Consider the following 23,818-nt stretch of genomic DNA (forward strand, 5'->3'; position numbering starts at 1 on the left):
CCCTGGCACACATCTCTGAAGACTTTAGGAAGGGAAACCTGGTCCTGGCCATGGCCAAAACTTATCCAAAAGCCAATGTGCAGGCAGGTAGAGCAATCCCCTTGTACTAAGTGAGGATGACATCAGAGAAGTTTCCTGTGCTTCAAGATGTGCTGGCAGGAAACAGGCGTTTCCCAGTCTAAGAGAAAATCAGCTGGGACTGTGTTTCAGCCGACAGTGCAGATTCTGAGCAGTGACAGCGGTGACCTGACTGTGGGGACTGAGAGCCTTCCTTGCACTGTTCCTGGAAACCAAAGGCACCGCCTCTCCGCATCCCAATTTTAAAAAGTTTAGGCTCAGAGACAGGGCTTCCAGGCAAGCTGAGACCACAATGCTAACCAAACCCCTTGAACTTGCCCTCAGAAGACCTGATGTCTATTATAGGCTCCATGTCTCCGCACCGGTGTGTTATCTAACTTGTCTGATCCTCTATCCTGGCAGTTATAAAGTGGGAGAGAGGGGACAGCAATATCTTCCCCATCTTCCAGATGGTCTTTGTAAGAATTTAACAGGACTATCAGTTGAAAGTCCTTGGTAAATCCTGAGGTACTATGAAAATGGTGGTTTCTAAATTTTTATGGAGATGCATGTTGTTAATTTTCAGGCTACAAGTAGCTAGCATTGCTTTGAAGGCTACAAGCCTCCAAATCAATCTATTTAAAATGCATTTTAAGATGATCCTTGCAGTGGAGCTGGGAAATACTGACACATCCAGTAGAATGTTTTTAAGAAAGCACACAGATACTGAGCCTAGGGTTAGTAATATCAGAGGCATTTCATCAGCTGGTGCTACAGTAATCCTCATCACCTGCCCTCTGGGATCCTCACCAAGCAGTCCATATTTAACCTCATCATCTTCTTGGGCCCTCTTCACCTTTTTTTTTAACCAGACTCCTTGTCCCCCATGTTTTCTATTTCCTCACAGTTGCTACAATGCTTTCTTCTTGTGTTAAATTCTAGTCTCTAGCCCGACCTTCCGGACTAACTGATCTCAGCAACTCTGAATGGCTGTCATAGTTGGATATCTCAGAGCATGCCCCTCAGACTTCCACAGTCTTTCTTCTCCGAGCAACCCTCCCACGCTCTCCTCCAAACGTGGCAAACCTCACATCCTTTCAGCGTTCCTGGGTTATGTTGTAATCATAGTGAGGGCCTTGATCCCTGACTTCCAATGAACTCTGAGAGGAGTTTCCATGTCGGGGTCACTGTTCTATCTAGGGGTTAGCCCAGAACACCCTCAGTGTACTGTGAATAAATAAGACCTGAGATCTCTATAAACAACCCCTCCTATTACCGCCTTCTCTTTGGCTTCCACCACTGCCCACGGGTCAGTAGCTAATGAATTATACTTTTTCTTCCCAGCCTTAGGATGGGACATTTCTCAGGATTCCAAGCTCAGCTTCCATGTTTTTTTTTTTAATACTTTCCAAGAGTGATGAGCTCCAACCAGCAAACAACAAACAGAAGAACGTCAAGAAGTTGCCATTAAGTATTCGCAAATCTAACTCCCCAACAAAAGGGATTCCACAGCTTGCACCCAACTCTGAGAGGTGAGGCTTTATCCTGATCCCCAGAAGAGCCACAGAGAGGGAACAAAGGTCAGAGAGGAATCCAAGCGTCCCAGTGGGGACAGCTGAGTCTGAAGTGGGACTAACAGGCAAGGCTTTGCCATCAGACACAGTCACCAACGTGTCCTACATTGATGACAAAGAGGCCTCTCTTCTCAGGGAGCATGGCTGGCCTTCAAAGGTGCAGGTTCTCTGGGGCCTTGGAGCTTTGAGACAGGCTTTCCACAGAATAAAAGAGAAAGCATTGCTTCAGCTACTCATCATGAAGAGGAAAAGCTGTCCCGCATTGGTGACATCTTGCCCCTACTTACTCACGTGGTCTCATGCATTGGCTGACTAAATCTTTATGTCTAGGACTTACTAGGTTCCAGTCTAATGCTATGGCAAAGTCCAAACTACCATCCTACCCCCATGTGCCCCATCTGAACGGGGACCCGACCAAAGGAAATCTCCCGCTCCACAGACATTTTAGAATTTCTTTCACTTTCATTTCTCGGATGTGACTTTTGGGTCCTAGGCACCTGCTTCAGTCAAATGTGAGGCTGTCACCATATTATCCCTCTGTCAGACTGACATTTCCTAGGGCCCATGGTTCATCTTGTGTCTTAGACTTGATGAGCTCAGATCCTTTCTTATAGCTAGCACTACATTTTCCCAGCCTTCCATTATGCCACGTGGCCTTGTTAATACCTTCCCTCACATATAAATTCATTGAAATGACAGAGAAAAACCAATCGGGGAGATGGCCTTACCTATTTCACAAAAGTCGGGATATAGAAAAATGAGACATCTGTGGAAATTTTAATCGGATAATCAGAATAAAAAAAGGCTTAGAAAAGGCAAGTTTTACATAGTGTTCTCACAGCAGGTGAAGAGCAGTGAGTTCACACTACTCTCTGAGACTCAGTTGGATCTGACATGCCAAGAATCCCCTCCATACCAAGAGGCCAACTCCTGTAGCCCTGGAGGAACCCAAATAGAACTACAGGGACCCCAACACCCACAAAACTTTATAAAAAATCCAAAATTTATCCTATCAATTTAAACCCAAAACTTATCCTATCTACTAGAAATGCAGGGACAGGGAACGGAGCAGATACTGAGAGAAAGGCCAACCAATAACCAGCCCATCATGAGAGCCATCCTTGACACTATTAATGGTACTCTGTTATGCTTGCAGATAAGAGTCTAACATGGTTGTTCTCTGAGAAGTTCTACCCAGAAGCAGACTCAGATATAGACACCCACAGCCAAACAGTGGATGGGGCTTGGGGACTCTTATGCAAGAATAGAAGGAAGGGTTTCGGGCCCCAAAGGACATAGGAACTCCCCAGGAAGACCAACAGAGTCAACTAACCTGAACCCTCGGGGTTCTCACACTCTGAAGCACACCAACCAAAGAACATACAAAGGCTGGACCTAGACCTCCCCTCACATATGCAGCAGATGTACAGCTTGACCTTCTCATGTGGATTCTTTCTGAACAACTGGATCAGGAACTATCCCAAAAGCTGTTGCCTATGTTTGGTATATGTTCCTCTACTGGACTGCCTTGTCTGGCCTCAGTGGGAGAAAAAGCGCCAAGGAGCCTGGATGTGTGGAGGGTTGAGGTCTACCCAGGGGTTCCCTCCACACCTCCACCCCAACTCAGAGGAGAAGGATTATGGGACGGGTGACTGGGAGGAGGACCAGAGAGAGTGGGGTAAAGTGAATAAACAATAGTAATAATAAACGATGAGAGGAGATTCCTTGTGTACTCCTTACATTTTTGAGGCAACTGGTTATGGTTATCAAACTTCAGTGAGCTTAAATAAGAGCACCTTTGGTGAAATTATTTGAACTCCAGCACCTACTCTAGAACCCCACTTTCAAGTGGCAGAAGAGCTAAACCCAAGGTTTTTTTTATTCCTCTTTCTCCAAGTGAAAAGGAACAAACCAGCATCTCCATCACAAGTGCCCATGCCCCTGTCTTCTCCATCTGCCCCATGTCCCTCCCCTCTTGCTTCTAATCATCTGCCTTATAAAATGAATTCTCCAAAACTCACCACTGGACAAGAGCTCCAAACCTTTGGTTCAAAAGATGAGTGCCTCCTAGTATCTCTAAACAGTCACTGTTGGGGGCAGGGAGAGGCTCTGCCAATCCTTGGCATAGGGTGATTAAGACAGTGCACTCAGGGTCATAGTCTTAAGCAATGACCGGCTTGTTGCCATTGTCTTGGCTGCCGTAGGATGCTGAACGCTCATTGTTGACATCAGATATGTGAAGTAAGAGCTTTTCAGCTCCTCAAACCTCCTAAACCCAGATAAGACCTTATGAGTTTGCCTGCCCTTCTCCACGGTCAACAGAATGGGTAATTTCAGATACAGAGTTCATTGGTCTACAGTGCTCCCTGGTCCTCATCTGCACAATGGCTGATGGGAAGTGAGAAGCATCTTAATTCACAAAACTAAAGGATCCTTCCACTGAACTTGCTAATGTCCCAGTAAAGTAGAAGAATCATTTACCAAATAAAACTTTTTTAGTTCCAAGAACGAGATCTATCTTAAGCAGGATATTTTGATTTTTCTGACATGTCTGTCTTATGAACCTTAGCTGTAGGTACTTTGAGGGGTTTCTACTTATTTCTTAAACAATGCAAGAATCACATGCCCTTATTTATGAAAATAAAGCTGTTATACTATTTCAGTGTTGTAGGCTGCGTTCTGGTGATTCTCCACAAACAACAGGAAGTTTAGCCCATGGGTTGCTTTGGGAGACAAGGGGCGAGCATGGGCTGAACACAGAACCTCCTGGAGTTCTTCACTGATTTTTCAGCTCCATCAAAGAGCACACACTAACCAGAAACTTTCTTTAGCTGCTCTGACCCAAGTTCATAAAACAGTCACTTACCCTATACTCAGAGCATCTACAAGCATTAAGAGTGTCTCCATGGAAACCAAGTATACAATGGAATCTGCTCAAGGTGCCGGATGTGCTTTAGCAGAAAGACCATTTGCAGCCAAAATCTTGCTTTAACTTAGGTTTGCACATCAGGCGTGTATCATTAAGTCTTACACCTTTAGAGTTTCACAATACTGAAGATTACAGAAATCATCTTACATGAAGAGAGAAAAGGAGGAGGGGCTGAGGAGGAAGGATAGATCTGTGTATGTACTTATAAAAATGCCAAAGCAGATTCCATGCTAAGCTCTGCCAAAAAGAGAACAATTACTCTTACCCATCAGCATGCAGCCTCAAAATTATATTCTCCTTTCCAAACAGAAGCCGTATTCAGATTACCAAAACGAGGCTATCCTGCCCAAACTCAACTCGTTCTTAAATGGAATAAACACAATGCAGTCAAGGGACAAGCAGCTATTCCCTCCCACACAAATTATAATCTTCTGTGAAATGTATTTTTAACGAAAAAAATACATAACCCTCCTCCGTGTTTGGTTCCGCGCTCCTGCTCCTCCACCTAAGAGCAGACATTCGTTTTAAAGAGAGAAGAATTGTATGCCTTCTTAGAACACTCCCCACGCCACAGAGCACAGGAGAACAGAAGCATCCTACCCCTCAGATGCATCTTCCCACACACTGTCACTCATCAATAAGCCAATCATGTTGCTAGGGGCACATGGCAGATACTCCAATGAAATCAAGCAAGACTGGGCCTCACCCATGTCCAAATGATTCCTTTCTGAGCACATGCGTTATGAAAGCTTAATTCATTATATTACCAATGACTCAAAACCCATAGCTCTGAATTTCAATCTCTCGCAAGTTTCGGGTGATAAATGGCTGGCTGTGAGTCACCCTGCTTCTCCAAGGAGCAAGTTTTCAGAAGGAAAGTGTTTTGGTAGGTGAGCTTTACTGGGGCACCCACCTCTCTCCTAGAGTCATGTGAATTTTAAAAGACCAAAACTGAAACAATATGACTTGGCAGGTGATAGATTTTTGCCATTAGGAGGGCTCATTTGAAAGGAAGAGACAAAAATAATCACAAAATGTCCCATGCCCACTTCATGGAACAGAATGAAGCCAAAGAGCTATGAACAAGATCCTTCCAGACAGTTTCTTTACCCCACACATCCTTCTCGGGGTACTAGAGTTTGGGGTTATCTCCTAATTTGGTTCCTAGGAGGCAAACCATCAAGAAAGCAGTTATGGTAATGCTAGTAATGTTACACTAAGAGAAAATGCCCTTATTTGGGGGGCAAAGGGGGAACAACAAAATTGGTAAGCAAAATCAGTAATTTCTTTTCATAGTGGATATCGTCTTAAAAGACCAAAAAAAGTTTATTCTACCTAAATGAGTAAATGTTACAATTGCATTTCAGTAAAAAGAGTGTTTACATTTTGTCTAACTGGCATGTAAAGAAACCAAAGTCACCAGAAAGATCGCCACCCACAGAGGCAGACCAGTGTACCCTGCCTCACAAGTGACATCCCCCACACCTGCTTAATCCCCACCTCCCTTCATTCCACAGGAGGAAAAAAGTGGTGGGGAGACAGACAGACAGACAGACAGACCACTTGGGAGAAAGCACATACAGCTTCTTAAATATTGGGACCAATCTCACTGCAGCTTGGTAATCTTACAAGTGTTTAAAAGAAAACAGAAAGTAGAAAAGGAAGCAAATTAAACAGTCTCTGTGTGTTCGTTATAATTCATTTCCACACACTGCTCTCTTCTCCATAGCTCGTCAAATGAAGGTGCAGATAATATATGTCAGTGCCTGGTGGATAGCCAACTAAACCCAACACAAAATCCTTATCATTGTACCTACTAAACATCCAAAAATTTAAAACCTCTGCTCTTAAGAAAACAACAATCCAGTTGCTCATGGATCAACCCCTTAACTAATTAGAGTCCTAGGCAGCTCTATCCAGTCCAGAGTTGCCACCCCTCCCCGAGCTGCCCACAGCGGGGGATTCTAACTATCCACTTTCTCGGGTCCCGGAAATGCACCCCCCCACCCCCCCACCCCCCGCAGGCAGGCTCCGAGAAAAGCTAAGGAAGCTGAGCCAGGGATGTGGCTGTTCACAAAAGGAATTCCCCTCCCTTCCCCTCTTTCTCCCTCCCCCTTCTGCTTCTGTCCCTCCCCCGTCATCACTGGTGAATAATATCCCTCACTACCTGCCTCGATCAACACCCGGAGCCCCTGCCTTCAGGCATGCAGGGAATTTAACAGCCTGGAAATTCCTGTTGTCCATTCGCTGAGGTCACAGACCAAGCTAAATAACAGCCGTGGTGCCCATCAATCAGAAGTCACTCGCTGGTAGAATGTATGGAAGGAGACCTGATGTAAGCGAGTCACCAGAGAAAATACCCACTGATGACGCATATCCAGGCATAAAAATAGTCACAGGGCCCTCAAAGGGATTATTCAACAGCCTACATTTAGACTTTCTTACAACAGACCTGAAGTCAACGTGCCACAGTAAGTGGCTGAAGTTTAAGCTCAACAGACAGAACCAGGAACAGTTGCTTTAAATGTGCTCCCATCACAACAAGCTGCTTAGTAAATTTTAGCATCCCTTTCTAAGCATCAAACAGTGCCAATCAGCCATCTCACAAGATGCCACACAATTCTACTCGCAACTATCAAAGGGCAGTTTCTGCTTAGAACACACATGGCCTCAATACATTAGACCCAACAAGTCAAGAGATACAGGACCGCAGTTGCTTCCTGGATCGACGGTCGGAGAAACAACACAAACTGCAGTCGTAAGCATGCTTTTACGTGGAATAAAGCTTAATGACTACGTACACCAAACAAATTGACATTTTGCTCACTGTCTTTGAGGTTAGAATTGTTCAGAAGTGGTTGGATCATTTATAGAAATAATTATGGGGTTTGTCACATACACCTGCTACACGTAGAGCATTTATGTACTAATTAAGATTAATAACTTCTAAGTGTGACCGCTGTTTAACAAATGGGTACATGAAAGTAGGAACCAGCAGTGTCTTAACCAAGCAAGTGACAAGTTATTACTGATGACATAAAGCTGAGATTGCTGATTATTATTATTATTATTATCATTATTATTATTATTATTAATGAGAAGGAAAATAACATTTTATGTGTATCACAAGTTCCTTTCCCATCCTACACAAATAGATACACAGCTTGCTACAGGCAAAACTAGCAGATCAGCAAAGAAAGGATTTTGACACATTTTCTCTTTGAATATCTAAAATTTAGTTTCCCCATTAAGTTTCCTTTGAGCAAATGTATGAACAATGAAGGAAACTGGTTATGACAGTGCTTAAAATTCAGCCCCAGGATTTGAACACCTCACACCTCACCGGCTTGGGCTTGCTATGTCCTCCTCCTCAGCACAGATTTCCACTGCTATCATGCGAATTATCAGCCACGGAAGACATCATCTTCACAGAAGGAGTCTGTGACAGAGCTTATCTCTGGTACCTAACATTACTGACTGTCCTGCCTACAGGACTAGCAAGGGGCTCTTAGCAACAAGACCGGGGCTTTGACAGAGCATTCGGGGCTTCTCTGGAACAGCAAAGGTGATACCTTCTTCTACTGGTAAGGTCTCTACCACTTTCCTCAACGTGCCTGCAGGGCTATAAATACAGGTGAGCATTATTTTTAGTTCAAAGATTCTTCACAGAGTGCTCGAATTTCTCTCCTACGCATGTGTGTTGACAGTATGTGGCCTGGTTTACGGAATCCAAACGGAAACGCTCACGGTGCCCCCTAGTTGAGTGTCACTAAGCAATGTTGAAGAAACACATGTGTGCCTCCATCACTTAATGCATCCGTACTGCAGTGGTCCTAACAGCACCAGCATCAGCATCTGTGGAAGGACCTGAGACCAGGGAGCAAACTAAACACTGGGTAGGCCCTCGATTCCACTGTCTGTTTATTAATAAACAATGAGCTGAAATAGCCAGGCTTCATTGTACTCTGTAGACATGACAGCCTTCCGTCATGTTGGTCTCTGCATGGACAAGTCAACCAATGGCAAGTCTCTCATAAGCCTCATTTCCAGTCGAATGGACACAGCGCCTGTCAACCCCGAGAACAAGACTGAGTCCCATAAGCTACTCCATCCTCATCCCTGGTTTTAATAATTCCATACCCATTATAGAGTTAAAGTTGCTACCAGCAAAACATTTCTTCTTGTAAGAAAAGGGAGCCTGCTTACTTGTAGATTAGAGACTACACTATCCTGGTGGGTTTTCTATTTCAATCTATGACATCACTTCCTGCATTATGTACAGCAGCTAAGAGCTTAAAGACAGGACAGCTGAGGCTGGAAAGGACCAGGTTTGTTTCCCAGCACCATGTGGCGATTCACAACTGTCCGTAACTCCAGTCCCAAAGGACCTCGCACCCTTTTCTGGCCTCCAATGGCACCAAGAACACAAATAATGCATGGGCATAAATGCAGGCTAAACACTCCTAACCACAAGGTAAATGAACAAATCTTCAGCTAGACATGGCGGCACACACCCCAGTGCTCAGGTGGTTCTCCGTGAGTTCAAGGCCAGCCTGGTCTACAGAGGGAGCTTCAAGCCAGTCAGGGCTACAGAGACAAGACTCTATCTCAAAGTAAAAATGAGTAAATATGGAAATAAATAAAAGACAATTAAGAATTGTAGCTTAAGTGTCTTAAATACCAATGTATGGCTTAGAAAAAAATTGCTTTTATCTTGAGACAATTTTTTAAAAATAACCAAAATCATTAGCTCTCTAACCTATCTATCTGTATAGGTATCTGTATCTAAACTATCTGTATAAGCTGGATGCAGAGAGAAAGGCATAAACCAGCACAGCATAAACGCAATACAGGGGAATGACTCCTTCCTCAGCATTGGGCTCTCCAGAAGCCATTTTTAAGTTCATTGTGGAGTGGCTAGCCTCAGTAGGATTTATCAAAAGCGTACATTAGTATAACCCAGCTATGTGTGTCTCTGAAGAGACAAGAAACTGGTGGGAAGGATCTGCCTCAGTGGTGAATGACGTCATTGATAAACTCAGGGTCCCAGTGGAAGGAATGAGAAAAGCTGCTAGGAGTTCCTCTCTCCCCCACTTCCCAGGCACGTGAGACCTTCCATACCATGACAGACTAAAACTTCTCTAATTAGGAGTAAAATAAGTCTCTCCTCCTTTAGAAGCATTCCTCTTAATATCTGTCACCATGATGGAAGGCTGGCATAACCAACTATTTTTTTTTTAAATGGGAAACAATGATAAAAAATCTTATTACATGTTTGGACTACATCAATAAGTGGCAAAATATGTTGCTGTTCAATATCCCAGGCCTAACCAAGGACAGATAATTTATAGTAAAGGGTCAGTTGTCCCTGTGAGTCTTAGGATCTGAGTGGAATTTTGTTTTCAATTTTTTTGTATACTTGAAATATCTCATTATTTAAAAGCAGCCTTTTTAATGTGGCAAATAATATTGCTTACTGGATATGTTCTGGGCTGAATTCAAATTAGTTGCTGTCTTCTTTTCCAACCTGAAATTTATGTACTAAAGCATACATACACACACACACACACACACTCACATATACACAGATACGAACACACTCATACATACACATACATGTGCTCTTGTGAGATAATACATACACATACACACAAATACACATACATTCATACGTACTCACATTCACACATTTTCTCTCACATACACACCTTCACACGCACATGCATACATATGCATACACACACATACACACATACTCACACTCACATTTTCTCACACACACACACACACACATACGCGCACACACACCACCCCTATCACTTCCTGTTCCAGTGGTGAATAATGAGGGTTACCCTCATCCCAGCCTTAATCCTCAGCTCCCACAGTTTATCACCACACTAACCAATTTGATCAAGTTTCCTCTCCCGTTTTTCAGTCTTATAACTCCACGGCAGTGACCTCTGTTTTAGCTTTCACTGTTCCTCCTTGGGTAAACACATGAATTATCCCTAAGTTCTCCCAAACCACACTGTATAGATATGTACAGAACCAGCGGTGTGTAGGTTTAATGGATCCCAAAGCTGACTACAGCGTGAATCCCATTAAACTCCTCAGTGCAGCCAGAAAGGCAGCTTAGCTGACCAAGGCACTTGCCAACAACCCAGAGGACAAGAGTTCAATCTCTAGACACCACATGGTGGGAGGACAGAACAGACTCCTAGAGATCAACCTCTGGCCTTCTCTGTACAAAGGCTGCAGCATGTGTGTGTAAGCACGCACCAAACACACACCTGCACAAAATAGAAAGTTCTGTAAGGACCTATCAATGGTCTGGGCTATCGAGTGTGAAGTCTTGTATCAGCAATCGCTTGCGCTGTTGTAATTATTAACTCTGCTGTCTAACCTCCTGTTGGCTTTTGAACTTCCTGATCCCAGAGGCAACTGCGCATTTTGTTCCCCCTGCAATCCCCAGCAGAGTACCTGACACGTCTGTGGACCTGATGCAGATCGAATGAGAGGTCTCTGCACTGACGATATAACTCCTCACACGGCCCCCGTGTAAAGTATTACACTAGGTGTCCTGGTTGGCTTGTTGGGTCAACTTGACACAAGATAAGAGTTATTGAGAAGAACGAACCACAACTGGGAAACAGCGTCCCTGAGACTAGCCTGTATGCAAGCCTGTGAGATATTTTAATTGGTGACTGATGTGGGAGGGCCCAGGCCCACCCCGAGGCAGGTGGTCCAAGGTGTGAGAGACAACGGGCAGAGCAAAACACTAAGCAGCAATTCTCCATGCCCCTGCTTCAGTTCCTGCTCTGACTCTCTTTGCTGATTGTGAAGTAGAACAGTCAGAGAAATAAACCCTTTCCTCCCACGTTGCCTTTCATCCTGGTGTTCCACCGAGCACAGCAACAGAAAGATAACTATGACGTTAGGCAGTGATGGAACTTCTGGGAATCTTGAGTTCTCAGTCTACCAAACAGAGTGAAGGGAAAATGGGATCAGTAAACTGTGTGCCTGCTGTAATAGCAGGTGGCACCTATGGAGAGTGTCCTTGGTCCAGGAAGTAATGACTCTGTGTTCCATAAACATCCAACAGAAAATTCCTCCTCCTCTTCCTCCTTCTTCCTCCCTTGCTTTCTTCCTTCCTTCCTCCTTTCTTCCCCTCCCTCCTCCTCCCCTCCCCCTTTATTCTTCTCCCTGCTCCTCCTCCTCTCCCTCCTCCTTCTATTTTGAGTCTAGGTCTCTCCATTTACTCCTGGAATTCACTACACAGACCTCACAGAGATTTGCCTGCCTCTGCCTCCTGAGTGCTGGGATATTAAAGGTGTGCCCCATGATGTCCATCAACGGAACACTTCTTACTTTCCATGTACAAATACATGCATTTATCAGATGTCGGCACACTGGCACATGTCCGTACACCTGTGCTGTTAAACACACTTGAAACCTATGGGATTGATTTTTTCGTCTCAGTTCATTTAGAACCAACAACCCCACTGCTCTACAGAGCTTTCACTCTGTCACAAGGGGAGCCCCAGTGTGTACCTGGCATTCCGTCATGTTCACAAGCATTCAAGGGCCAGTGCTTTTTAGGGTGTGTATCTGTTCACTTGTGAACTGAGTGTTGCCCCTTCTGTTAGGAAAATCAGACTGTGTGGCTGTAGCTCTTGATCCCTAAGCAAATTTACTGACAGGGGCAGAAAGTACTTGGCACAGGTGTCAGAGGATCACGTGACAGGGCCCCAGGACATCTCCTTCCAATAAACTCTTTAAAGACTGTACTTTACAAACCTAATACAGTCCCTCACTCTAGATGACTACACCTTAATGCGCTTGCTCTGCCCAGCGTCTCTGGCTACAGGTTCACTGCTGTCCGGCTCCCTTGGACAAGAGGGTGCCCATTGTAGCGGATGAGTATATGAAGAAACATGGCAGAGACACAGACTGCAGGAGCACATGCACAGAAGTCAGGAGGAAACCTCAGCTCCCAGGCTCCCAACTCAGCTCTGCTTTCTGTACCGAAGAAACATTCGACCTCCCGTCTGTCAGAGATCGCCACTTTAATTACAGCTCCTGACTCTTGTATAATAACGATTAAGAGAAACCAGACACATAAAGACTAATGCAAATGCTTTAACTGAGTCATAAAATTAACGTTTAACTCTCCGGCCCTGCTGTTATTGGAGAACAACGTCCTCCAAAGAATCTGAGAGTCAAGCATATGTCTTCCTGATTCGAGTGCGTGTCTACAGGGAAAGTTCGGGCTCAAGCTAATTACAAGGATGGTTACATCTATAGGTTCCATCCATAAACTCTAGTTAAAGGACACATGGGCTCATTAAATTCATTACCTGCGGTGTACAGTCTTTGTCACCAACCCAAAACAACGTGGTAAGTCCGCTCTTAAGAATATGACACCAGAAGTACCGTATGGACAGGGGCTACGAGCCCTTGACTGAATTTGAACAGTAGTAACAGCTCACTTTTTCAGCTCAGGAGTTACTTTCCCCTTTATCCATGGCATCATCTACAGGACAACTCCAAGACAGGCTGAGAATTTTATTATCTCCAGCTTTCAGTGAAGTACATTGATAGAAATCCGTCTACAAAGCCATTGAGTCTGCTGTCCATTCCCAGCTTTACACCTCTTATCTCTCCACTACAGAAACGGCCTCGTGCTCCATGACTCGAAAAGAAAACCCGATTCCATTCATTTGTTCTCCTTACTAGAGATTCTACCATACGCCATTCTGATCACACACACGCATATGCGCACAGTTACCGATACATTAGTTAGTGTTTTTGAAACCTGTTCTCAGCCACACCCACTCAGCAGATCTTCGTGATACCTTATGAAGCGCAATTCCCATTTAGCAATAGAACTCGGGGCTGGGAGAGATCTTGACTCTTATTTTCATGACAGAGAGGAAAGATCTAGGTGCTTGGGCTGCATGTTCGAATCTACTCCCAAGCAGCTGGGCAACTCCACGTAAGTCAGCCACCCTCTCTGGGCCTCCCCTGCCTTCTGCATAGAAGAGGGTTAAGTGACTCACAGATACACCTACCAGTTAAAATTCCATCCTCTGCAACTTGCTATCAGGAAGCATCCTTGAAACAAGACCCTAGATGGTAAAATCCTCCCTGGACCCTGGTTTCATGCCATGCACAAAAGAGGGAATGTCTGTTTTGACATCTCCCTGTCCATCCACAACTGGAAAACCTATTGGAGGAGTTCATTCGGTTTGTTTGGTTGCTCCGTTGGTCTTTATGGAGCGTTAGAATAAAACAGAATTGAATTGGTTTCATTCTTTGATCTCTTGTCTGTGTCCAGCCAGTAAATCCATGCCTCTAGAAGAAAGGCCATGAGGCACATGCATGTACACACATGTTCTGAGATCCAGGGACAAGGGTGTGACCACCTCATTTGGCCTCTTCTCATCTAGCGCCTTCACCTTGGGCGTGGAGGACCCTTGTTTGTGAGCTTTGAGTATTTTCATTTCTATTTTCAATTTACTAATAGAAAGCCTTAGATTATGGGAAAGATTGGTTCTCATGCTCAGATCCCAGAATAGGGCTGCAAATTAACCTAAAGCAACTTAAGTAACGCGCTCTGGAAGTCTTCCAGAGGGAGAGAGGAGGCAAGTCCAGGGCAAGGCAAGTCCGGCTGAGGTCCCCTTTGGCAAATGGTGAGATATGCGCGCACAGATCAACACAGAGTGCGTCTGTTGGCAATGCTCTCCCTGCATCCCTACAGTGGAGACTGGACATGTGCAACCTGACCCCTCGAAGAGTCTTTGGAGCCTGGCAGTAACCTGAGCTGCTCTGGGTTATTTTTGCCGATGGCTTGCGGTTCTTAAAGGAACTGTGTTCTGGGTACACACATATCTGGACAAGAAAGGCAAAAATAATGACAAGACAGATGGAATAAGCCTTTCCTCGATGAAAGCAGTGCACAAAACAGAAGAGCAGATAAATGTGAAGGTATACACGGAATATCCTCATGTCCTGTCAAAGGGATCAATTAGTCATCTTCCGGGGAGACACCACTGTTTTGAACTGCAAAAATGCTAAATGGCAAGGAATTCTATTGACTTAAAATGTAAGCAGATGGCAAGCTGTGCCCAAGGCTTTGTCCTCCGTGAATGCCTACTTCTTAAACAGGGAGAGAGAGAGGCAGAGATTAGACCTAGAAATGGTGCCAGGGTTGCCCCCACGGTTTTCATAACAAGTATAATTATTGCATTGCACACAAAAAGCGAAGTTCAGTGAGAGTTCGTAACAAGCTCAAAACTTGCAAGAAAGACATGGCTGCTGAACACATGAACCTTGAACCTTGCAGCCACAATTACCTATACGCGACCTGCACCAGATCAAGTCAGTTAAAATGTCCAGCAGGATGTAAGGAGAGACTTCCCAGGCACCACCCCACCTGCATAGCTATGCTGGTTTTGGGGAGCTTTGCTTTTTGTTTCTGTGGGGGGAGAGAATGTTTTTGTTTTGTTTCGTTTTGTTTTTTATCAACTTGACACAGAGTAGCGTCACCTGGGAAGAAGGAACCTAAATTCAGGACTCATCTCCATCAGATTGTCTGTAAACACGGTGTATGGGTGGGGTGCATCAATTTTCTTGATTGATGCTTGATGTGGAAAGGCCCCGCCCACTGTGGTGCTGGCCCAGGGCAAGTGCACCAGGGTTGATAAAGAAAGCAAGCTGAGCAAAGGTAAACAAAGCAAAGTTCCTCCTTGGTCTGGCTCTGTTTCCCCCAGTGCCACACTTGAGTTCCTGCCTTGACTTCTCTCAATGAGGAATTGTGACCTGGAAGTATAAGATGAAAACAAGCCAAACAACAAACAAGCCCTTCCCCCACAAGCTGGCCCTAGTCGCCTTTTATGGCAGTAAGAGTACAAACTACCACAGGAGCTACTGGCAGGTGGTGACTGGAGGGTGGCTTTTCTTTAGTTAGGAGGTGGCTATAGCTCACGCTATCCATGCCCCCAGTGAATAACTTTGTGCATATTTGGATAGCATTCACTGGGCTCAGTGGCTTGTTTGTTATTTGTTAAGGGTATAAGTTGGGATGGAGACATATTAGAAGGAGGCTTGGGATGGGTTGGAGGGAGAAGTGTGGGTAGATATTATTAAGATGCATTGTATAAATGAATAATTCCAAATAATAAATCTCAACAGAAATAGCGCTGATTCCAACAGCAGATACCCACTCAGACAAACAATTCTTGTGAGACAATCCGTTCACCCTCCTTCCCATATCCGACCAGCGGGATGCCAGATAATCCAGGAATGAGGGAAAGAGATTGAGTCATGAACTGCAATGACTGTTAACCTGCTGGTGGCCTTGCCCAAGGTGCCACTACAGATGGAAGTTCAATGGGAATGGCTGGCACCAAGGGGCATCAGATACTTGTAGCAACTCGGCGAGATCAATATACGTGAAATGTTTTGGACTGGAGCCCAGCACATACAATCCCCTTAGTGAGTGTGTTATTGATACCTGGACTCTCCGTATTTCCACTCTTCAGTGGCTCTTGAGATCTGACCCTGTGGAATCCCGAAGAAACAGCTACTTGTGGAGGAACTTTTACAATGCCATCTCTAGTACTTGAGAACTTTGTCCGGCAAGTGCCAGACTCCCTTTTGGAGATGAGAGAACTGAAGCCCAGGGGTGTTGTTAAGTCGTGTCTAGAACAGTACAAGGCAGATATCTTAACTTGGGTCTGACTTCAAAGCCTGGGGTCTCAGTACCCTCCTCTCAATTGGAAATAAATGAGTGGATGGATGGGTGGATGGATGGATGGGTGGGTTGGTAGGTAGATGGGTGGAAGGGTGGGTGGATGGGTGGATGGGTGGGTGGATGGATGGATGGATGGATAAATGGATGGATGGATGGATGGATAGATAAATGGGTGGATGGATGGAAAATAAATGAAATGCTTGTTCTATTGTACACCACCAACTGTTCCCTTAGCTCAGCCCTTCTAAGCTCTAGTCTACCTTCCCCCCTTCTGGTCTAATCTCTTCAGGAAGTTAACATCCATTATCAGACTAAGTTACTCTACAGAGAATAAGGTTCCCTGTAATCCTATTAAAATTACATTATTATAAATAAGTGTTTACTGCTGAGCCATCAATCTTCGGCAATGCAAACGGAAGATCATATAAATCGTGCCAAACTGCACAGATGTGCGGCATCTTATAGGTCATAAAGCATCTTGACAAATGTTTGTTGATTGGATCTCCCAGACAACTCAGGAAGGTATCGGTGAGCCTGTCTCTCAGGTGAGAAAGTCAGCTCCACATGAGATAAGTTGCGTACAATCCAAGTGATCAGTACGAGGCTCAGCCCTGAATGCTGGATTTTCTGATATCTACTCATCCGCCCCATTGATTTTATTACCTGTAGCTCTGGACGTTCTTCCTGCTGTAATGTATTATTTCACAGCTCTTTCCCAGCCCAGCCCGGCCCACGTATTACCCAGATGAAAATAAACCCATCCCATCCAATGTCTGAAGCATCATTCCAGCACAGAGCAGTTCATGCACAAAAGTATAATGCGTGCGCACACACATACACACTCACAAACCCACTGCAAACTTGACTCATCTATTTAAAACTGTACAACAATATAACTTATGTTTGAGGATAACGCTGAGTATCCACATTGTAGCCTGCACTATCCCAAGGATTTTACTCTTGCTGGGTTATCTCAGGAACAAATCCAAGTAGGTATGGGTCTTTCTCTTATTTTGCAGAGAAGAAAACTGACTCAGGTTCAACTAACCAGGTGTATACCTGGTGAGCAGTGGGGTAGTGGTTTGAACCAGGTATATGATGGTGTCCACAGAAGTACTGGCCTTAGTACAAAGACCCCAAACTCATGGATGGTAAAACGGCCAAAGGACATTCGTACAATGGAATTCAACACTGCCATGGGAACCAATGGCTGGTACATACAGCATGAATTAATCTCATTAACATACACTGAGTGAAATAAGCCAGACACACACAAAAGCAAGACCTATGACCTCATAGCTGTCAATTACAGAAACAGGCAGAACCATGACAGGAAGTTGAAAAAGTCAGGATGCAGCCAACCTGGGTTCTAGAGACTAAATGGGGCAAAAGGGTCCCCTTAGAATGATGAACACACTGTAGACTTTGGTAGAACAGATGCTCAATTTGCACATTTTACATTCCTTTCTGTCCATGTTCTATTACACACACACACACACACACACAGAGAGAGAGAGAGAGAGAGAGAGAGAGAGACTCACACACCTAAATTTGATTTGTCCAGACCCTCTCTTTAGAACTCCTTGGTTCCATCCCTGTCCTGTGCAGGAAACACTAAGACATTGTGGCCAAGGGCTACGTCTCTGTTGTCTCACACTTAACCTGCTCTCAACACACATCTGTAAAGGAGTGAATGAGTCTCCAGTAGCCCTGCCCTTGGCCAATTCTCTTTCGTTCTCTTGAATGTGGAATCTGTGTTTTCGGGAATCTCTGTTGCACTTGAAAGAGAGAAGACAGTGTGGTAATAAATCTGCTCTTGGAGGAGCAACTGGCTTTGAGTCCAGGAATTCATAGGAACGGTCACGTTCACCTCTCACAAGCAGCCTGCACGCCAATATCGCCCCGCCCATCACCCCCACTTTGGAGAACAGGAAACTGGAGGTGCCAAAGACATTGGCTGGGCTTGCAAATGTGGAAGACCCTAATGTGAATTCTTATCAGACCTGACTGATCACTGTATGTGTACAATTCTCAGCACCCCACACTCACAGCTGTGCCTAATTCCAGTTGTAGGGAATTCAATACAATGCATGTAAAATAAAAGTAAATAAATAAAAAAAATTTCATATTGATTATCTTTGGAGGTAGAAAGGAAGGTGAGAAAAGGTGAAATGAATTGACATTTCTATTTCTGTGTGTGTGAGAGAGAGGGGCAGGCAAAGTAGAGTATCAGTTCATTTGTCAATGCAAAGCCACAGCCGACTTCCACAGATATGAGACCCCAGAGTCACCAAACGTACAACACAGCCTGCCTGCCTTCCTCATCCTCAGCAGTCTCACCACTGTACTTCCCAGTCACCTAAGCTGCAGCCCTGGGGACTACCTCTTCCTCACCCTCTCCACACTAACTCAGCTGTCCTCGGCACCACGGCGTTAGTCCAGGCCTTAAGTTCTATCTCGGACAATTGTAATAGCTAAAATGCCGTATCTCTCAAATCTAGATTCAGACACTGCTGAATTCCTCTGATTTGTGTTGCTGTGATGGTGCCATGCAGGATCACTGTAAAATCCAAATCCAAGCACGTCTCTCTTCCTTACCTACAGGACAGAGGTCACATCCACCCTTGAGGCTCTCCCCTTGTGACTATTCCTCCTCCATCCAGCCTGCATTCCAGCCATGTGCCCCTGTTCTGCTCACACTGAGAAATGCCTGTTTCTCTCGGCCTCACTGCTTTGTGTGCTGATGCTCTGCCACACCCTTCTCCTGGTATCAAATTCCCACTGTCAAATCCTTCAAGTAAAGATACTGATTTCATGGCACAGCTGAGCTTAGTGGATGCTTTGAACCTTATACAGCCTGTCTCATAATGCATTAGGGGCTGTTTTGTTTTGTTTACTTGTTTATGAGGTGTGCAGTTCTCACTGTACATTAGGTCTTGGGGCAGATGAATTAATATATGAAATAATAAAGACTAATTATATATTTATGAATAGCCTGTTGCAACCATTTTTATTTATGTTTATGTATATTGTAACTGTGTATACATGCTCATGTATGTATGTATGTACGTGTATGTACACACACGGAGAGGCCATAGATCGTGTCTTCCTCTATTGCCCTCCACCTGACTTTGAGGCAGGATCTCAAATTTCAGAGATCCCCCTCCTTGGTGGAGTTATTACAGACATATGCCACCATGCCTGGCATTTCCTTACTCTTTTTATATGTACATGCATGTATTAAGCATGTTTGCATGTATGTGTGCATGTTTACATGTGTGTGGTGCAGTTCCGGCTGTGTGCATGTGGAAGCGGGATCTCTCAGTCAAACCTCAAGCCCTCCTGCAAGGCTAAGGAAATGGATTGTTTCTTCATTCCAAGGCACATGCTACATTGACATGGTTCTGGGGAACTCTACAATTGAGGCTTGTCCACACTCCTCATCTCTTTTTAAAGCTAAGTCCATCAAGAATAATCAAGAAATAATGCTAATTCAGAACTTGTGGATCTGTTAGCAAGCATCTTCAAGTGACATGTGCAAACAACATTTGGCTCTTGCACAAGTATCCATAGAGTGTGCTGTCACCCCCTTCACCCCACTTCAGCTCCCTCTACTCCCACAAGACTCTGGACAGAGACTAGATTTTAGGACTGAAACGGAGCAAAGATCTCTTTAAGGCTGGGAGTGGTGGTACACAGTCCTAGCATTTGGGATGCTGAGGCAGGAGAATTTAAAATTCTAGCTCAACCTAAGCTACTTAGCATGGCTGTCTTATGGGGTGTGTGTATAAAATAAGATGTTTCTTTTTTAATCCCTAACCTCGGAACTCAGTGGAGATGAAAATCAATATTCAAGTTTTCCAAAGAACAAAAGTAGCCTGAGATGTGTTAAAGACTATTCTCAAAGCAACCAGAAAAGATCAGAATATTCGTCCTTTCTCCCCTGGCCAGGAGCAAGTAGAACAAAGGGTGCTGTATTAACCCTAAGCTCGGGACAGGTACATAGACAGGTAAACATGGTGCCATCCACCCTGAAAAAGGAAGGAAGCAAAGAGCGGCTGAGATGTCTGGGGGTTGGGTGTGGCTGCAAGGCGCCCTGGAGAACAGTGGGAGAACAAATGTCACCTGAGTGCCAGGAGAGGCCAGGCAGTAACACTCAGTTCTCCACTCCATGGTCTCCAGGTACTTGAGCAAAAGGCTCATCCACAGTGCACTTCCCTGCCCATAAAGAAAGTGGGCAGCAACCCCGGTGTGGATAAAGCCGCCACGCAACAGTGATTTCTAGAATGACACTGGGAATCACCCAAATGCCCTTCCCTGAGACATGACTTTACCCAGAAGAAGCGGCACCCTATCCCTGCTACATTAGTAGAGGGAACAAGAGCAGTTTTCTTACGGCAGCCTGCATTGTCTCTTCTTGTTCCTCCTTAGCTGGAAAGAGAGAGGAGGCAGGACAGTGGCTGGGCTTGCAAATGTGGAAGCCCCTGATAAGAACCTATGGCCTCCTATCAGACTGTACTGACTCCCTCTACACACACACACACACACACACACACACACACACACACACACACTGTGAGCCCGTCCTCAGCTTTCTCTGCCACAAACATACCCTGAGCACGTGCTTTGAATGTATCTGTGTACACAATCCCTTGGACAGACTAGAAGTTGCCATGGAGCTGAAACCTCTGTAGTTCAGCTCAAGCATCATATACATCTGCAGCAGAAGCGAGAGTCACCTCGCTTGATAACTGCTTGATCTTTCTTAACTTCACAACATTAATGCCGTACAAGCACCTGGCAAACAGATTCTCACTTTTCTTCCATCCATGTATCAGCACCTATGTGGTACATGATCTATCTCCCCTCAGCCCTGCCCCTTCTAGAAGGTGTTTATGATGGAATGGTATCCAGGGAAGTTTGTGAGAAACAAAAACACAAATAAACCCGTATTTAATAAGTATAGTGAGATCCCTATCAAACATCTCGGAACTGGTAGGTAAGGTTTCTATTCCAATAAGGACTTTTCAGAATCAAAATCATGACTAGAATACATTTTCAAATAAATAGACGTCTATGCCTGCAAGTTTCTCTCGGGCCTTTTTCCAAAGCTCTGCTGCTATCCTGCAGTTTGGAAGCTAAGTAACAGAATCTGAAAAAGACACAGAGAGATTTCCTTGCACAAACACTACCTCTAAGGGTCGCTCCTTTTTAGGAGTAGCATCCCGACATTTGCAGAAAACAAGCTCAAAGGAGTTAGGGGAAGCAAGTATGGGTTTCCTACCTGGACATCTGCTTCTGGTCTTAGTCACAGCTTCTCATAATCTCAGTCCCAATTTCTCAGGTAAATTCACCAATCTGCTGACAAGAAGTTTCATATTATAAACCCTCCATTCACAGGTCATGTATTAAAACCTGGCTGGAAATGGCTGAAACATTCACCCCACAAGTCTGAGCCAGGAAGAGCGTGAACACAGTGCGAAGGTGACGTCTGCTGTGCTGAGCCTCCTGGAGCACAATAGTGCTCAACAAAATCGAAGTCAGAAAATAACTCAGAATGCCAGGCCGGGTGATGCAGTGCCTGGGAGGCAGAGGCAGGAGGATGTCTATGAGTTCAAGGGCAACCTAGACTACAAACAGAGTTCCAAGCCAGACAGAAGACACAGAGAAGCCTTGTGTGGAAAAAACAGACAGAGAGAGGGAGAGATGGAGGGAAGGAAGGAGGGGGGAAGAGAAAGAGAAGGGAAAAGGAAAGGAAATAAAGGAGTGTAAATAAATAGTGGTGACACTGGATGAAAACACAAAGAATGTCACAGACACCCCTGAGCCCAGTTTAAAACAAAATATGCTGATAAAGACCCAGCTCCTCCACTAACACATACACAGCAGAGAGATGCTGGGTCAGGGTTCAAAAGACCCCAGGAGTTTAGAGGTCTGGTGGGCGGAGTGGGGTGGGGACATCCTTGTGGAGACAGGGTTTTGTGGAGAAAGTATGAGATGTGGAGGGTGAACCAGAAGGGGAATAAATTCTAACGTGTAACAATAAATAAATATTTTTAAAACACCTGCCCCTGTACTCACGTCAAGAGAAAAAAACAATTTTTACTCAAGCAGAGTTTTTAAGAAAAATGTGTAGTAATTTAAAACTTAACGTTAACTTCAATTAAATTGTTTTAATTGAAATTTTTAATTTAAGTTTAAAAAAGAAACCTGTCAGCCTCTGTTTCAATGAAGTAATCAAGGTTGATGTCACTAGAGCACAAACAGAACAATGGGAAACCCCCCTAGCAAAATATAGTTTCCGACACCCAAACCCGTAACTGTAGTCTACAAAACTCTGGGCCAATGTTCTTCACAACAGTCAATCCCTTACCAAGGGAGGGGAGCGTATGACACACACAGTTACACCATACTGTAAATGAGCACCTGATCAAAACTGCATAAACTCCAAAGCAAACCAAATCCTCTAAATGTGTTAACCGCACATCCAAACGGACTAAAGTCACAATTTTTCTTCTTTTCCTTTTGTTCTTTTGTGTTTGTAGGTGGTGTATAAATGCGCGTGTGCATCCACTTGTGGAACTCAGATCCGTATGAGCCTTACCCCTCCCTTCCACTCCATCGTTTTCGACGAGTCTGGGCTCATGGTTTTAGTTAGAACTGACAGACCAGGGAACCCAGGGATCGACCTGTCTCCACCTTACCAGATCTGGGGTTACAGGCGCATGCCTCCACGCCCAGCGTTCATATCCATGCCAGAGACATGGACTTACAGTCTCATGCTTGGGCAACAATCCCTTTATCCAGCGAGCCACCGTCCCAGCCTTGGACCAGCCCTTTTCAATGGTGATTCGGTGGGGTTTGTTCCATGGTTACTCTTCCTAGAACAGCATCTACACCTGTTGTACCCCAGGTTCTTCTCATCATAAACAGTGTCTATTTTCATGGCTAGAGACAATGCACTTGACATTGATGAATCCTAGCATCTACTTAAATAGACCCATTCTACTGGAGAGCCATAACCCTGCCAATTACAATAGCACCAGACCTTCTGAGCACCCTTGCTAGAAGGCATTCTACTATAATAATTTAAAAGACTGTACATCTATCTATAGACTTTACACTTTGAATATTAGCCATCATATGCCCACATATTATGGATGCTTCAAACATTATTTGAAAATCAATTCCCTTCAGGCCAGAATGCAAACTTTCTACAAATCTGCCCTTGCCTTTGAGCATGAGTGGACATTAAAGTCACCACTTCCTCTCATCCATCAGGGACGATATCAACGCTCAGGGGTCCCTGAGTTTCCTTGACCCCAGTGAATTCAAGAAACACGAAGTAAAGCGTAACTTTTGGGACATGGTGTCCTCACGAAGACATCATTTTATCAATTTCCCAGCCAGGCCAGGAGTCAAGGGACTCCCAGCATTCACTCACCGACTCTGACTCTCTTGGACTGTTTGTTGTTGTTTTGTTTTGTTTTTTAAAGCTCTATC

General features: G+C 44.6%; 1 protein-coding gene across 4 annotated transcripts in view; it reads right to left on the reverse strand.

Moving 5' to 3' along the window:
* HIVEP2 (HIVEP zinc finger 2) overlaps window positions 1-23,818 on the reverse strand; it is a 166,554-nt gene that overhangs the window by 110,849 nt on the left and 31,887 nt on the right. For 2 of the 4 annotated variants that reach the window (XM_080941690.1, XM_080941689.1), the window contains exon 2: window positions 21,600-21,673. The exons of 1 other annotated variant lie outside the window; for it this stretch is intronic. The gene's annotated coding sequence lies outside the window, so the exon portion shown is untranslated. Of the gene's footprint in view, window positions 1-6,727; window positions 6,818-21,599; window positions 21,674-23,818 lie in introns of those variants that run through there. One more of the 4 variants, XM_080941691.1, reaches the window with a different exon arrangement.

Source organism: Micromys minutus (genome assembly GCF_963924665.1).
Source record: "Micromys minutus genome assembly, chromosome: 30".
Taxonomy (NCBI): domain Eukaryota; kingdom Metazoa; phylum Chordata; class Mammalia; order Rodentia; family Muridae; genus Micromys; species Micromys minutus.